General features: G+C 41.4%; 1 protein-coding gene across 21 annotated transcripts in view; it reads left to right on the top strand.

Moving 5' to 3' along the window:
* The window catches only part of LOC130164064 (receptor-type tyrosine-protein phosphatase delta-like), a 355,849-nt gene that overhangs the window by 125,678 nt on the left and 215,624 nt on the right, over positions 1 to 14,547 (top strand). For all 21 annotated transcript variants that reach the window (XM_056368470.1, XM_056368468.1, XM_056368467.1 and 18 more), the window contains exon 5: positions 13,803 to 13,875. The gene's annotated coding sequence lies outside the window, so the exon portion shown is untranslated. The remainder of the gene's footprint in view (positions 1 to 13,802; positions 13,876 to 14,547) is intronic.

Below are 14,547 nucleotides of genomic sequence, written 5' to 3'. Positions count from 1 at the left end.
TGTGACAGACTTGTTAAGTTCTTTCCCACTTTCTGTGCAGACTTGAATTGCAAATGTGAAGAATTAAATCTGAAGCAAAAGGTTGGATCTAGGCTTACTGTCCACCATTAACTAATTGGCAGCAGTGTGCGCATAGCGAGGACCAAGAGAAAAAAAAAAAAAAATGAAGAAAAGGAAACAGTCATCTCCAGAGCGTGAGAGTGAACCAAACTCTGAGTAAGACAAGCCGACACTGAAGAGACAATTCCCATGTGTCTACGCTCACATTTTTTGCTTTAATTTAGTGATGCAAAGCTTTAAATGGTGTACTGAATCACTTTTATGAACAAAAGGATGGTAATTTTAGCAACAAAATGATGGAGGCAGCTGAAACTGGCACATGGATATGTGAAATAGCCTGTTCCATTAAACACGTGTGGGGCGGTACACCTACACTGTGGTAACAGACTGATACGTAGCACGCATAGATTATAGCTCTATTATATGGTAAATCTGTCTGTGCATTCACACATTAGAATTGCAAAAATGCAATTGTGTAGGTCGCAAGCCTTTACATATTTAGAGATGCATGGAGCTCATGGCCTGTTGATTGCATAAAGGGAAGCTTGTCCCCAGCAGTGATATGTGTGAGATTATGTCTGTGCTGCAGAGCCCTTAAGTGTAAGAGAATTATGCGTGTCGGATCTCATGTGGGAGGACACAGGAGCTGAAGGCTATTTATACAGATTATAACAGTGAATAAGGTGCAGAAGGGGATATTCTGAATGTAAGAGCGAGTAAAGTGACACCGTCCGAAATCCAGGGTTAAAATAAAAATCCAGGTTTAATTTATGACATTTTTTAAGCAGAAAATTATTGATAACGAAAGTAATCAATAGTTGCAGGCCCTAAGTGATTCAGTTTTTTTGTGTAATTAAACTGGTGAACCTTTCCGTCACTTTTTGAACCCAGTCCATTGGTTTCATCCTGATATTTATCTTAAAATAGTGCAGTAGAGGACCTTATCTTTGAATACTGGAGCATAGTAGAAAAGTACACCTCAGTCAGGAATGTGCTGCTGTAGAATGACCTCATATTACCGACATGTCACACTACAACTGTGCTGAGAAATTGCTGGGTTTAATAACACCCACTAGATGGCTGCCAATACCTTTAAAGCATTACTGTCATAGGCAAGAACTAGAAAAGCATGTTGTGTGTTAAAGGCAACCTTTGGGTGCAGCTCTCTGGGTGAGGGAAAGCAGTGCAGTGGTGGTTATCAAAAGTCTTCCTATGATCCTGCAGGGAGTTATTTGTGCATGCAGGTTAATGTTTATTCTGCACAGGCCTTGGAGACAATTTCTGAGTAGTAGCCTGCGCACCTCGTAGCATACTGCACTTGTTTAGATGATGTATAACTGGCCGCGTTAAGCGACTGCAAATGCCTGATGGTCAGTTTTACACACCGTTTTAATTTCACAATGGTATTTGCAATTTGTGAGCACACTATGCAGCGTCTTGGTACTCAGCTAGATGCATTTCATGGCTTTGAACACTTCTGAAAAAGAGGTGATAGTCGTACCTCTCTTCATGCTGACATGCTGCTAATGGGGATTTAATTTAGCATAACTTACTTTTGCATAAGCAGATGCAAAATGTTTTTGGTGACCTTCATGTTAAAGTCTGCTTTCTGTTTTCTAGGAGCATCATTGACCAAGACAGTTAATATATCTCAGCTGAGCTATCATAACTTTTATTATGCATTATTGTCATTATTGTTATATTTGTTATTATCCTGAACTAACGAACTGAGAAGGCATTAAGGATGCCACAATGAACGATGAACACGATGAAAAGCTATTATTGGTCTGTAAACTAAGGTATGAACTCATCAGTGGTAGTAATGATGAATAGTATTTTATGGTTGACAGAGAGAAGTAGGCCTCTCCTTTTTACATTTTCTCAAGCCCAGTCACTGTGCCAGCACTGGTTACAGTCATACTTGTCATTTATCTCATAGATAGTGACACTGTAAATCAGCAATTACAAACTGTCAGTAATCAGAGCAGAAATTACGTGTGTCACAGGCTTTCAAAATACAGAGTATTTTGGAGAAACATGGCGCTTCCTTTTTTCAAGTTCAAGTGTGGCCTTTTAAAACACATTTAAGCAGCAAGCTTCTACTGGACAGAGCTAATGCATCACTACATCATTATTTTCCTGTTTGCACAGTTTCTATATACCTTTTCCCCCCATATCCTCTCAGCTTCTCTGTATCTGTTCTCTATCATTACTAAAATACTTTGCAGACATGTGTACTTGAAAAAGCATGACTTATTCAGTGACTTTTGCATCTGTTAAAATCTACAGTATATCTCAGATTACAAATGAATGGACTCACAACCTGCTCTTTGAAGTTTATGGTTCAGCCGGAATGACTCTGTGGGGCCTTTCCTTTTTAATGTTTCCCATCTGTTGTGGTATTTAAGCCCAATTTAAATAATTTAATCCATATTTGCTCAATAATGTGGTGTTCAAATTATCCAAGGGATGTTTTGCACGTATTGGTGCATAAAACACTTGCAGAAATTACTTTTTTGGATTTAACAGTTTAACAGTAAGATGGCTTTACATGTTAAAGTAATAACTTGACATTTTAGGAAAGATGTAAAGATACTAATTCACTTTATTGCAGAGAGTTAGATGGGACATCAGCACTTCTAAAACTCACTTAGTAACATGTTGTATAGGGTTGCTTTAATCCAAACATAAGCCAGAATATAAAATTAAAGATGCATATTTTTAAACTTTGGACAGAGCCAGGCTCACTGTAGCCCCCATCCCCCCTTTTTTATGCTAAGCTAGGCTAATCTCCTGCTGGCATTAGATTCATATTTAATGTACAGACATGAGAGAAGTATAGATCTTCTCATCTAACTCTTGGAAAGAGAAACATAAATTACAAAAATGTCAATATATTCCTTTAAGATGCTACTTCATCTACAGACTTGACTTAAAGTCCCTGATGACTCTTGTGTTAACACTCCAGCTTTCTCAGAACACACTGCTCCTTGTTCAGCAGCAAACACTTCTTTCCCTGACAGTATGAGAATAGCATGTTCTCCACCATAAAAAGGGCACTTAGTTTGGTTATGTTTGGTTTGTTGGAAGACACTTGCCTCCAGGAAGGAAATGTATTATGCAACTGCCTGTTCTGGTTCATCTCCCTCCTGTAACTCCCCTTCACCTATTGTTCTTTTGATGTTAAGTAAATATTACATACACTCGAACCTTGCTCAAGATGTGATATCTCTGTCATTGCCAATCCGGCCCTGTTTTTTTCTGGTTCCAAGTAGCCACATCCTAGTGTTCTCAGGCCTGTTCCCTAATGAAATGCAGTGTCAAATCTAAACAGGGCAAAACTCTGGTGCAAAACTTTGCAGTAAAAGTAACATTTTGTCCTTATACTACATGCTGAATCACCACACCACTCCCCCTAACAGCACCTGGGAAAATCTTGACCAGACACAACACATCCCTCTTCACTAACAAAAAAGAAAAAGAAAAGAAGTAACAGCAGCAGCACAATCAGCAAAGCCATTTTTAATGAGCTTCTTCCCCTCTCCATCTATCAGAATGGAATTAGGACAGCACTCAGCGACTGAGGGGAGGGAGGCTGCTAGAATGGGGGCACATGGCAGAAGGAAAAAGTCTTCATTAAGGACAGTGAAGTGGAGGTAGGAGGAGAGAAAGAGGGAGAAAAAAGAGAAGAAGAGAGACTTAAGTGATCCAGAAATGCTTCTCTCCTCCTCTCTCTGCCACCTAATCAGGGAGACAAAGTTATGCCGGTCAGAGCGTTTGTTATTCCAGCTAATCCCTCATCACGGTATTTCATCAGGTTTGGCATTTGGCTATCTGCATTAATTAGATATTCGACTGGACACTGCGTTAATAACTGACGCACGGCAGATAATGAGAAATTGTCTGCGCGGCTGTATCCTCTCACCATCACACTCCCTTGTCAGCACTGGTACCTCTGTGCTTGAAACACTGCGTCGTGTTTACCTGCACCGGATTTCATTTATTGATGATTCGGGCTGTTTTTAGTGCCAGTGGTGATAATGTACTGTCTGCACTTTGGGAGATAAGTGTGTTTTTTTGGCGCGATAGTTCGGACTTGTTCGAAATGCCTCTCCTTCTGTCTCCTTCGCTATTTTTATCTCGGCTCTCCTTCCCAAAATTTTTCTTCTGGTCTCTTCCTTTCTTTTATCCCACATTTCTCCTTAGTCTCCTCCCCATTCGCTCCCATTCACTCTTCCTCTATCTCACCTGTCTTTCTCATTTTTTTTCACAGCTTCCCAGAGGACAGTAAGAACCCCTATCTCTCTTTTGCACACTCTCCTCACTCTTAGACCGTCTCCTCCCTCCCCACCTCCCCTCCCTCCCTCCTTCCTGCCTTCATCCATATCAACACTGTGTGAATAGCCCCTCTGCCTAATATCCATTCACACTGTTTCCCTTCTTCTTCTTGACTGCCTCTCCTTCTCTGGCTGTGTTTCTGTCTCGCTGTACCACTTTCAGGTTACACCCTGCGCTTTAATATTCTTCCATCCATCCTCATGCTGCCTCTCGACACTTTGTCTCTCCACCCCGCCTTCCTTCTCTTCCTCCCTCCTTCCAGTGACGCGACTTTCTCTTTAGTATTCCGTCAGTCACCGGCAAGTGTACGTTGATGCGCCTCACTTGGTCACAGGTCTCAGATCAGCTGCAATCATGGAAGGCATAATGTCCTTGGCCTTACCATCCCGTCTGATGTAAATGCATGTTGCTTATTGTATCTCAAGCTAAAACGATATCACGTTCTTTGTTACTTTCTCTATTTCCTCATTTTTTAAGTGATTTATTTTGCTGTCGTTTCTGCACTCCATTGCTCTCACTCCCTCTTTCCAGCTCCGAGTTGCTCTCTTTAAAGCTTAATCATTTATCAGACAAGGCATGTTGACTAAGAAAACACTCTTATTTACTGGAACAGCCTTGGGGAGTAGTTGCAAAGAGAGAAAGGGGTCGTACTCATTCACACCTTCACACATGGGAGCAGCGCAGCAGTGCACTGTTTGCTCGGCAGCTTCATTGGAGCGGTCAGAGTGCCTTGCTAAAGGGCATATGAGTAAACGTGGAAGAATTCTGAGATCATGTGGATACTCTGTCCGTTTACTGCTTTCCTCTCACGAATTTTACTCCTATATGCCTCCCTCAAACAGTTCGTCTCTTCCTTTATCCTCCCTCTCCTTTCGTCTTTACATTTATTTCTCTCTTTGCTTTTCCCATCTGTCCCTCGCTGTCACACATCAGGAGTGTGTCAGCGAAGATTCAGAATATGTGAGCCCACCGTCTGGTCATTCTCAGGGTTTTTTGAACCTTCCCTCATATGTGAAGGTTTCTCTCCGTCTCCTTCCTCCTCTTCCACCCTACCCTGCAATTGTAAACAACTTATTACGCTTTTTGACTTATTCCATCTGCTTTTTTTTTCTTTTTTTTTCGTAGCCTAATGATTCTTGTCATGGCATGGAGCTGGAAATTGAGGCACTCATAGATCCTCAGTGTAACAGTCTTTATCTTTCAACTTCCAAATCCCAGAAGCTCCTTAAGTCCTGTCTTTGGAGAGTCAGCACCAAAACCCAAATCTCGCAGTCAATTTACCAGGCGGCCAAGTCGTCATTATTTTGTGCATACTGCAATGATCTTACCATCATTAAAATTCATCCCTTACATAATCACCAAGGACGCAACGTGTCTTGCTGAGAAGGACAGAATACACCATGCGTGCATATACAAGCACCCACACGAACACACTCAGAGTCTATTTATTTATATGCTTTCATATACAGTACGTATTTACTTTCCTCTCTCCATTTTGGAAGGAGCGACAATTCAAAAGGAATGAATGCTCACTAAGCACAAGCCGTGTGTGAAATATTCAAATGGTGCCCTATTTACAAAGGCTGGAGAGTTTCTTTCCTACTGCCGTCACATGTTTGTTATGTGATATAAAAAGAGAGGAAGCAGCAACTCCAGAGACCTCATCCACAGAAATTATGCACCAAGTGGAGTCTTTTTATAGCGAGTGTAAACACATTAGTTTTCCACATTAAAATCTACTCAAAATGTAGGCAGTTGTCAAGGTTTGGACAACAGATACGCCATGTCTTCATTTAACAGAAGTTGGAGGACGCCTTTGCTCCCACACCTGTGTGCAAAGGAGCGCAGCTGTGTGTGTGTGTGTGCGTGTGTGTGTTGTCGGCCAAGCTGCCAGACGGCTGCTATCTTTGCGAGTCAGACGGGCAGGGAAGCTGGCGAGGCACGCCGATCGTTTGAAGTGCTATTCTCTCCCGGAAGTTCGATCCGCCCCGAGGAAATTTGTCATCTTGTTCCACCTTTCTGATTCCCGTATGGTAGGGGTGAGGGGAAGGGTATTTGTTCTAATTTGCTGTTGACATCTCAATACACACACTCTTGTGTGTAACAGACCGGTAAAGGTAACTAAGAAATTTGTTTGGCCTTGCTGTGAAATCCTCTTATCTGCTCTTTCTCTGTCTGGTTTGGGACAGAAGTGGGCCAAACAGTTGTTCTGCAATTCATGACAGCACATACTTCATCTATCCACCCATCCCTTGGCTATACACTGAAGTGTTCTGCCTTTTGCCAAATCTCTGATTTTGTCTCATTCTCTCGTTCAAACTAAATCTGCCTATCATTCATTCTTGCTTTTTTTCCTCCACCAGATCCACATCCCACTGCCTCTGAAACCTGATATGTCTGTGCACCTCCTCATCAGCTTATCTCTACACATTCTCCCCCCTGATTTCTCCCCCCTTCTACTCAACAATATCCACTCAAGGCGTACAGTATAGCTATGCTGAGGGAAGCTCTTGTCATTCCATCTGAATTGAATACCTTTTCTTTCACTGGTTAATTAAAGCCACTCTCTCTCACATTATTAACATGACTCCTCTAAGACCCATCAAATCCCCTGGCCGGTAAGTGAAAATGAGGCCGAAGGGGGAAGATAGAAGGAGAGAGGAAGAAGGTGAGAGAGCATATTGTGTAGAGACAGAGAGCCTCAAGAGTGATTCAGCCATTGTTACTCATCCCCTCCTTTTTGCAAGAGGACTCATGTCATGAGTATTTTAAGTGCTCTCCATTCCGTTGTTCTCCTTTAATCCTGTTAGATAACTCTCTTCCTCCCTCCTCCTTCTGTGTCTTTCTTTCTATTTCTCTTCTTTCCTCCTCCGCTCCCCGCTGCCCACTCAGCAAGCGGTGAGTCTTATGCTCTCTGCCACAAGAAAGGCTAGAGTGTGCCTAAACAAGGTAGAAAAAAGGGAAAAAAAAATGAAGCGAGAGGGAGAGAAGATGACAAAGATGTGGCAGTACTGGTAGGTGTTGGAGAAATCTGCTAGCCAGAGCGGGCTCATTTGTCATGAGGAGGGATGAGTGTGGATGAGAGCCAAGACAGTGGCGAGTGAGTTGTGAAGTGGAGCCCGCACACGGCTTGTCGTTAAGACACAGATGGGGGAAAAAAAAAAAAGGAGGAGTTTGGTTTGTTTTGAAATGCATGTGATACAGGAGGTATTGTAACATCCCAATTTCAATATCTGAAAAAGCTGCCAAACAGAGGAACATACTTTGTATTTTAGTCTATATTCTGTCAGGTGTCCAAACAAACTTACACTCAAGGCTTATGCACACACACAACTTACAGAGAGAATGAGTGTTCTGACATAAAAGTGCATTTTGTAGCCTCAGAACAGAGTCTCCTTTCCCCATTCCCTGCTTTTTATAGCATCTGATGATAAGAGGTTGAATCACACTGGATTCAGACTTGTATGCCAAACAAAACGTGATGCAATGTTTCAAACCTGCCTTGTAACAGCTATGCAAAACAAGCAACACTCCATCAACCTCACTGAAGCCGCGTGTACTTCACAAGAAATACATTTCCCACAAGCCCTCATGCCCAGCCCGTCATTTACATGAGGACAATTACAAATGAGGGCGTTGTAGAGCAGGAGCCTGGCACGGTAGTCCCTTTGTCAAGCCACTTAGTGCAGGTGAGGTGGGGCAGCCACATTCCTGCAGTTTACATGGAAAAAATGGGTCACAAGAGCAGAGGAGGAATTTGCTAGACCAATAGCACAGACTAGTGGTGAAAGCTTAGGATTGCATAAAAGCGTTCAAGGCATGTCTTAGGTTTGTGCTCTGGATTTCAGAGTCTGCTTGAGGAACATTCTGTCAAATCCAACAATCAAAATATCAGCCATCTCTGAAAGTGGATAATCCCCTCTGATGCATGGCCAGTGCATTTACGCAGCACCATCATTACCCCTCTCTTAGACAAGCGTGACCGTCTCATTCACTCTCCAACCACCTGATTTACTTACAAATTCCACTCTCCCTCTCACTGCCAAAGAAATTAATTCAACACAGAGAGGAGGGAGGAGGGGCAGGTACTTGTGCCGAGAAGAATTTGCATGACCCAAAAATGCCCTGCCTCTCTTCCCACTCCATAAATCAAAGGGATAGGGAGAATCCCCCGGTGCCTCCATTCTTTGTCCTCAAAGGTGATAAATTGATCCCTGGTTGGCTAATAAGCTGAGGCACAGGGCAGCCCAAACTTCCCAAAGATTTATTCGGAGACAAGTGGATTTATAGAGGAGGAAATGTGAGAGATCTGGAGAACAAAATCTATTTACTTTATTCATTCTCCAAGTACTCATGAGATTCCAGATGGGAAGTCCTTAGGGAAACCCGGGGGTGTGAGCATCAAAGAAGTAATGCATCAGGACAGTAGAAATAGAATATCTGTCATGGAGGAAATGAATGTGATGGAATTACCTGGTTTTGATTGATGAACATGTGTTTCCAATTACAAAGAATCTCAATCCATGTGAATACGCCCACCACCTTTGGATGGGTCATTCATTTTGTTGCCCGACTTTGCTCCCCTTTTATTGAATCTGATCTAAAAACAGAGCCGATTGCTGAAAAATCAATATGACGGACACTTAAGCAGTCTTAGGTTTGTCAGCAGTCTTACCAAATGAAGGGAGGCAAGAATGTGGAAGGCAATCTAACAGCTTGCAGCCTTTGCCAGACATAAGAGAAACCTTTTGAGGCAACCCAACCAGTCATCTTAATGACGTGAGGTGATATGGCGACAGGAAAAGCGGTCTTTTAAGAAGATGATCAATGCTATCATCTTTTCCGAAGCTGACTGGAAAAAGGGACAGAATATAGTGGCATAGAGTTTCCTAAGAGTGCCAAAGGCAGATGGAGCTACGCTCCTTTCCTTTCTTTTCCTCCCTCCTTCTCTTTATCTAATCTTCCTTCTTTAGCCTTAATGTGCTTTCCCTCTTCCCATCCTTCCTCACTGCATCTTCCTGTTCCGTACTCAGTTTCATCATCTCATCTGATCTCTCACCCTTTACCCTCTTCATCACCTTACCCCTTCCTTCTTTTCTACTGTACATCCCCTCGTTTTCTGTCTGCCACACACTATCTCACTCACTCCCCCTCTGCACTGACAGCATGCTTATCCTGTTGTGTTGATGAGATATTTCAACGATTAACATTATGCATGCTGAGCAGATTATGATAGCCTTCGGGGAGGAGCAGTTTCAGCTTGATGGAAAGTTTTCAGCACAGTAGAAACCTCTGCTGATAAAAGAGAGAGGTACCATACAAAGATGAAGTCTGTACTACTACCTTTTCTTCACCACCAAGGCAGTAGCCTTCCACGTTCTTCATTCTAGGAGAAAGATGGACAAGAAAACTAGCTTGCTTTAAAACTGTCAATAGTACTTGTATGCAGAGGAATATAAAAAATTGCATTAAAGGAGGCATCTCTGGTCAGTTTAAGTAATAAAGCACATGTCTACTTTTCATGACAAATAGGCACATAACTCATAAATGAAAGTTGCTGCTTTATGAAGTGATTTTTAGAATTTGTATCTTTGAGTTTGGATGAAAACATTTCTCCCTGTGACAGCTCACATGGCATGTGTGATATGCCGTCAACATCAGCCTGACTATTGCAAACCTATGCAAATGTGTCTAAAATATCAAACCGCCTCTCACCCAAAGCGTGTCTTTTTGGGGTTTGCATGACGCCAATTCTAAATAGACATATGATGTACTATATAACTAATTCCATCTATGTCTGACAGTGACGCTACCCTGTGCCACTGAGGCAGCTGTGGGTACAGAGAGAGAGAGGGATGCGAAAGGCAGATCACTTCCCAAATGCTCATTTTTAGCTGGCTTGTTTGGGCACAGCGCACCAGAGCTGACGAGCTGAGCACAGAGTTTTTGACACAATGGTGTCAAACTCGGGACTATGATGTTCAGCTCGCACAAGTGAATAGCATCGCACCTGCTGGCAACATGCAGACACAGACATAAACAGACTGTTATCAAGTCTCTGTGTGCAATTAGCGTGTTTGGGAGTGCTGTGAATCTTAATGACACATTTGCCTTACATTGTTTTCATTAAAGAGGCTTTCAGGGAGATGGCATATGGATTGTGGAACTGCTGAAACAATTTGGAAATGGCAGAGCTGTGTATTGTTGTTTAATTCTGTTATATTATATTACTTCAGTAACTTGTAACTATGACTTAATACTAATGCTTGAAACAAGTAGCAAAGTAAAGCCAGTCTGCTGATTTATACTGAGCACCTGCGTAATTTGAGACTTGCTGTCTTGGGAGTTTTGTTTCACCTCTTCGCACCCACTCTTTTAAATGATCTAACAAATGTAGGACTCACTGTTTTCTGTGCCATGCTGTCTCAGCAGCGCTGTCATGAAGTCTCTTCGTCCTTTTTAATTTAGCTTCAATAATAAAGTTTTTTCAAACTGTTCCTAGTAGTGATGAACCCACAGCCAATTATCACCTGACTTTGCAGGTTCCCTGAGCTCTATGCAGAATTTTAGCATCTTTCAGCTCATTCTTTTGGTTTTATGGCAACTGTACTGTTGGCTCCCTCTCACTGTTCTGATCATCCTTGTTTCTAGTCACAGCAGGCAGCTGCTTTCAGTGCAAAAGAATGAACCCACTTTTTTACTATCTGCTTGCCACCAAACTAAAAGTACACTAAGTTGGCAACTAGCTGCTAAACTCAAGAGTGGAGCAATTAGCAGTAAACCAAAACAGAATAAAAAGGACTGTGAATACTGGGCTTTTGCTAACTGGGTAACCAGACACACGACTCTCTTTTGTGTCTGTTGATTAAACTGAATACTCAACTATTTGCTAACCATTCATCATTAAGGTGATGATGTTTACACCTTGTTTCTGCTGATCCCAAGTGGCAAACTAAGGAAGTTAGTTGATGTAAATTTAATTTCAGCCTTAGTCCCTCTTACTGAAATATTTCATTGATTTTTATTATTTTGTCAATAACAAAATTAGGTTCAGTATAATGTTTATAATCAGGCAGGATTTACATGATTGAATTTAATCACTTCAAAAGAATGAATGAACAACTGAAGTGCTATCCCAACGAGTATTACACTAGCTTTCAGTATTCAGTGCTAGACTGCATTCCTAACCAGATAGTATTTTAATTGACATTTCTAAAGTATCAAACTGCCACTTTTTGTCCCAGGCCTGGAGCTGTTTTTTACAGTAGTCTTGCAATAAACACTGAACCATCTCTCCATACCACAGTCCATTTCCTGTGCTGTTTGTACAAGCCCAATGGCACCATAATTCCTATGCTTTGTCAGCAACAAAGTGTGTAGTAAATTACAAGTCATTTATGACTGGGTGTGATCTTTGCAGCATTCAATCACAGTACTAAAAAAAAAACAAAACAAATAAGGATTAGATTTTTTTCTAACTGCTCCCACTTGACTGTTTTAGAAGTCATGTATGGATAAGTAATATCTTCACTTCCAATTCAACATCCTGCTGGTTTTATGAGTCGAGCTTGTGTCTCTGTTGGTTACTGTTCAGGGTAAGGTCATAAACGGGCGATTAATGTATGAAGCGCGGCCAGGAATGCTGATGCAACAGTCAGAGAGCAGAGATATGGTCTGGTTCGACTCACATTTAATGGAAACTGTAAAGTCTACAGCAGCACGTTCTAACTCATGCACTTTACAGTATGTGCTCACTCAGAGGAGTTAACATAACTGGCGGTGAGAAGATATATCAAATGGAATAATAAGATAGATGGAAGATGAATTTGCTCCTTGTGACACTAAAATCAGGTTTCACACTTTCAGCATCTTACATCATATTTCAAGTCTAATTTGAGGTCTAAGTGCACCAAGCATGCCGCCAGCTCTAAAGTTAATCGTCATAGTGAGAAATAAGAACACTTCATTAGTGCTCGTCCTGCCAGTGGTGTCTGCACTTCTGAAATATATTATTTAATACCAACACATGACTTACAACTCAGTCTCACAATCTGATAAGTACAACATTGTTCATAAACACAATACCAGCTAATATGATGCTACATCGATTACTGTACCACCTACTTTTTTCACAGCAGTTATCTGGACTTCTTAGCAACCATTGTTAAGTTATGGGCATTTTAATTGCTATAGACAGGGGTCCATTAGCATAGCTTCTTGGGTGGCCATGGCCATGTTTCTCTAAATCATTAAGCTAATTATACAAGCTAATTAATCAGTATGCTTGGAATGGGCTGCGTGAGCAGACGCCGCTCTTTGTTGGCTTGCATAATGAAAGGAGTCCATTTTTAGATGGGGAAAATGAAGAAGGGGTTGGGAGAGAGAAACTTTGATCTTGAAAGTAAACATGTGATTTTTGCATATCAAGTGCTTCAGCAAAGTAGAAAAAAAAATGTGAAGTAGGATTAGAGATGCAAAAAGTCAAGCTAAATTCACATTTGTAGTGCTTTGAAGATGCAGAATATTGCATGAAGACAGTAGATGGGAGAGGTAGTGTGTGCCACGGTGTCCAACATCTAATTATCAGTGTCATGCAAGACAAACACATTTCAGGGATCTGCCAACCACCGGAGCCACTGTGGCGTTCGAGGATAGTCAGACATTTTCAAGCATGTGTTCTACTTCCATTGCTGACACTAGCTTGGTCTTAGCAATTTGTGAAGCAAACATGGAAGGCCATTAATAGTGATGTGTGTGCATCTTTGTCAAAACCTGTTTGTGTGCTTTCAAGAATATGGAGGGCTGCTGTGCTCATCGGACATCATTTAGGGTCCCTTGCCACCCTATTATTTTCCAGTCATCAATCTGAACCCAGCAGCTGACAAAATCAATTAAGGTTCCATGTATGTGCAGTGTATGGTTTTAACTGGGCGTGTGTGTGTATCAGTGTGTGTGCATGTAGATCAGGCACATATTCATGCTTTCTTGCACACAAGTAAGGGTGTATGAGAGACAGTCACTGTCAGAAATTATTACTTACAAGCCGACATAACCAAACATCCTGCTATCCTGTCTACAGTATGTGGTGGAGGCACTTTCAGCATTCATGCAGGAGTCTATTTTTAGCAGTTCTCTTTATGCACAATGGAAAATCACCTCCTCAAACTACATGAAGCATGTTTGCGAACCTAATGGAACTACTGCATGGTGATAACTCAGTAATTCATAGAGGCTACAGTGTATGTTAGTTTGTGCTCGTCTCCATACGTCTCAATATGCGATTATGTATGCCAACTTGGCAACGATCTACAGTACAGTGATCTAAGTGTTGTAGTGGTGAATGGACAATGGTACAATACACTAAAGCATGACACATCCTGACCTCTCTATCTCTTTCCCTCCAGGGATATTCTGAGGAGTTCTCTTCTTTCATCACTCTGGTCTGAGGCAGCAGTCGCAATTGATTATTCCAAACGGGTAAGATACACATTTTGTAATCCAGAAAAAAAAAAAAAAACTTCCTTGAAATTGTATTATTTAATAAAGCAATCCATCTATGACAATCACCTGTGACCAAAATCCTGCTTTTGTTGTTCAAATAGCAATGCCCTTGGTTAATAATGACAGCCCATAGAAATCAAACAGCAAGAACTAAATGTTGTTAGTATAGATGAATGTATACATGTCTGCACATGATCTATTGTTTAGACGCAGTAAACTGGTTTCTTGACTATCTGACTTCTATTATGTGATATGAAATACTACTTTAGCTTGGCAAACAAGTTAAGTTTGATTTCCTTTTTTGAACCAGGCTGAATGTTCTACAAACTGTAGAACAATAAATTCATTTATCACTAGCTGTGTTTACAGTATTACACGGTAAATTGTCCTGCTGTAATGACAATCCAGAAATATTTGAGCATTATTCTACTCACAGACATTTACAGATCAGTCCTGGTGATGCTGTTGTTTGGCTACCGTATTGGACTGATGCCTAATAGCTTGAAAGATATCTGGTAGTGCTGTGTATAGCATAATGGCACACATAAAGCATGCTAATGGTGCCCTCTGGAGTACAGGAATCTCTACTGCTGCTGCTGCACCTCTACTGTTTTTAGAGGGGCTCTGTTTCAATGTTAAGACTGTGTA

The sequence above is a fragment of the Seriola aureovittata genome, chromosome 23 (assembly GCF_021018895.1).
Source record: "Seriola aureovittata isolate HTS-2021-v1 ecotype China chromosome 23, ASM2101889v1, whole genome shotgun sequence".
Taxonomy (NCBI): domain Eukaryota; kingdom Metazoa; phylum Chordata; class Actinopteri; order Carangiformes; family Carangidae; genus Seriola; species Seriola aureovittata.
The sequence above is the reverse complement of the archived record's forward strand: the minus strand, read 5'-3'. Positions and strand labels throughout refer to the sequence as shown.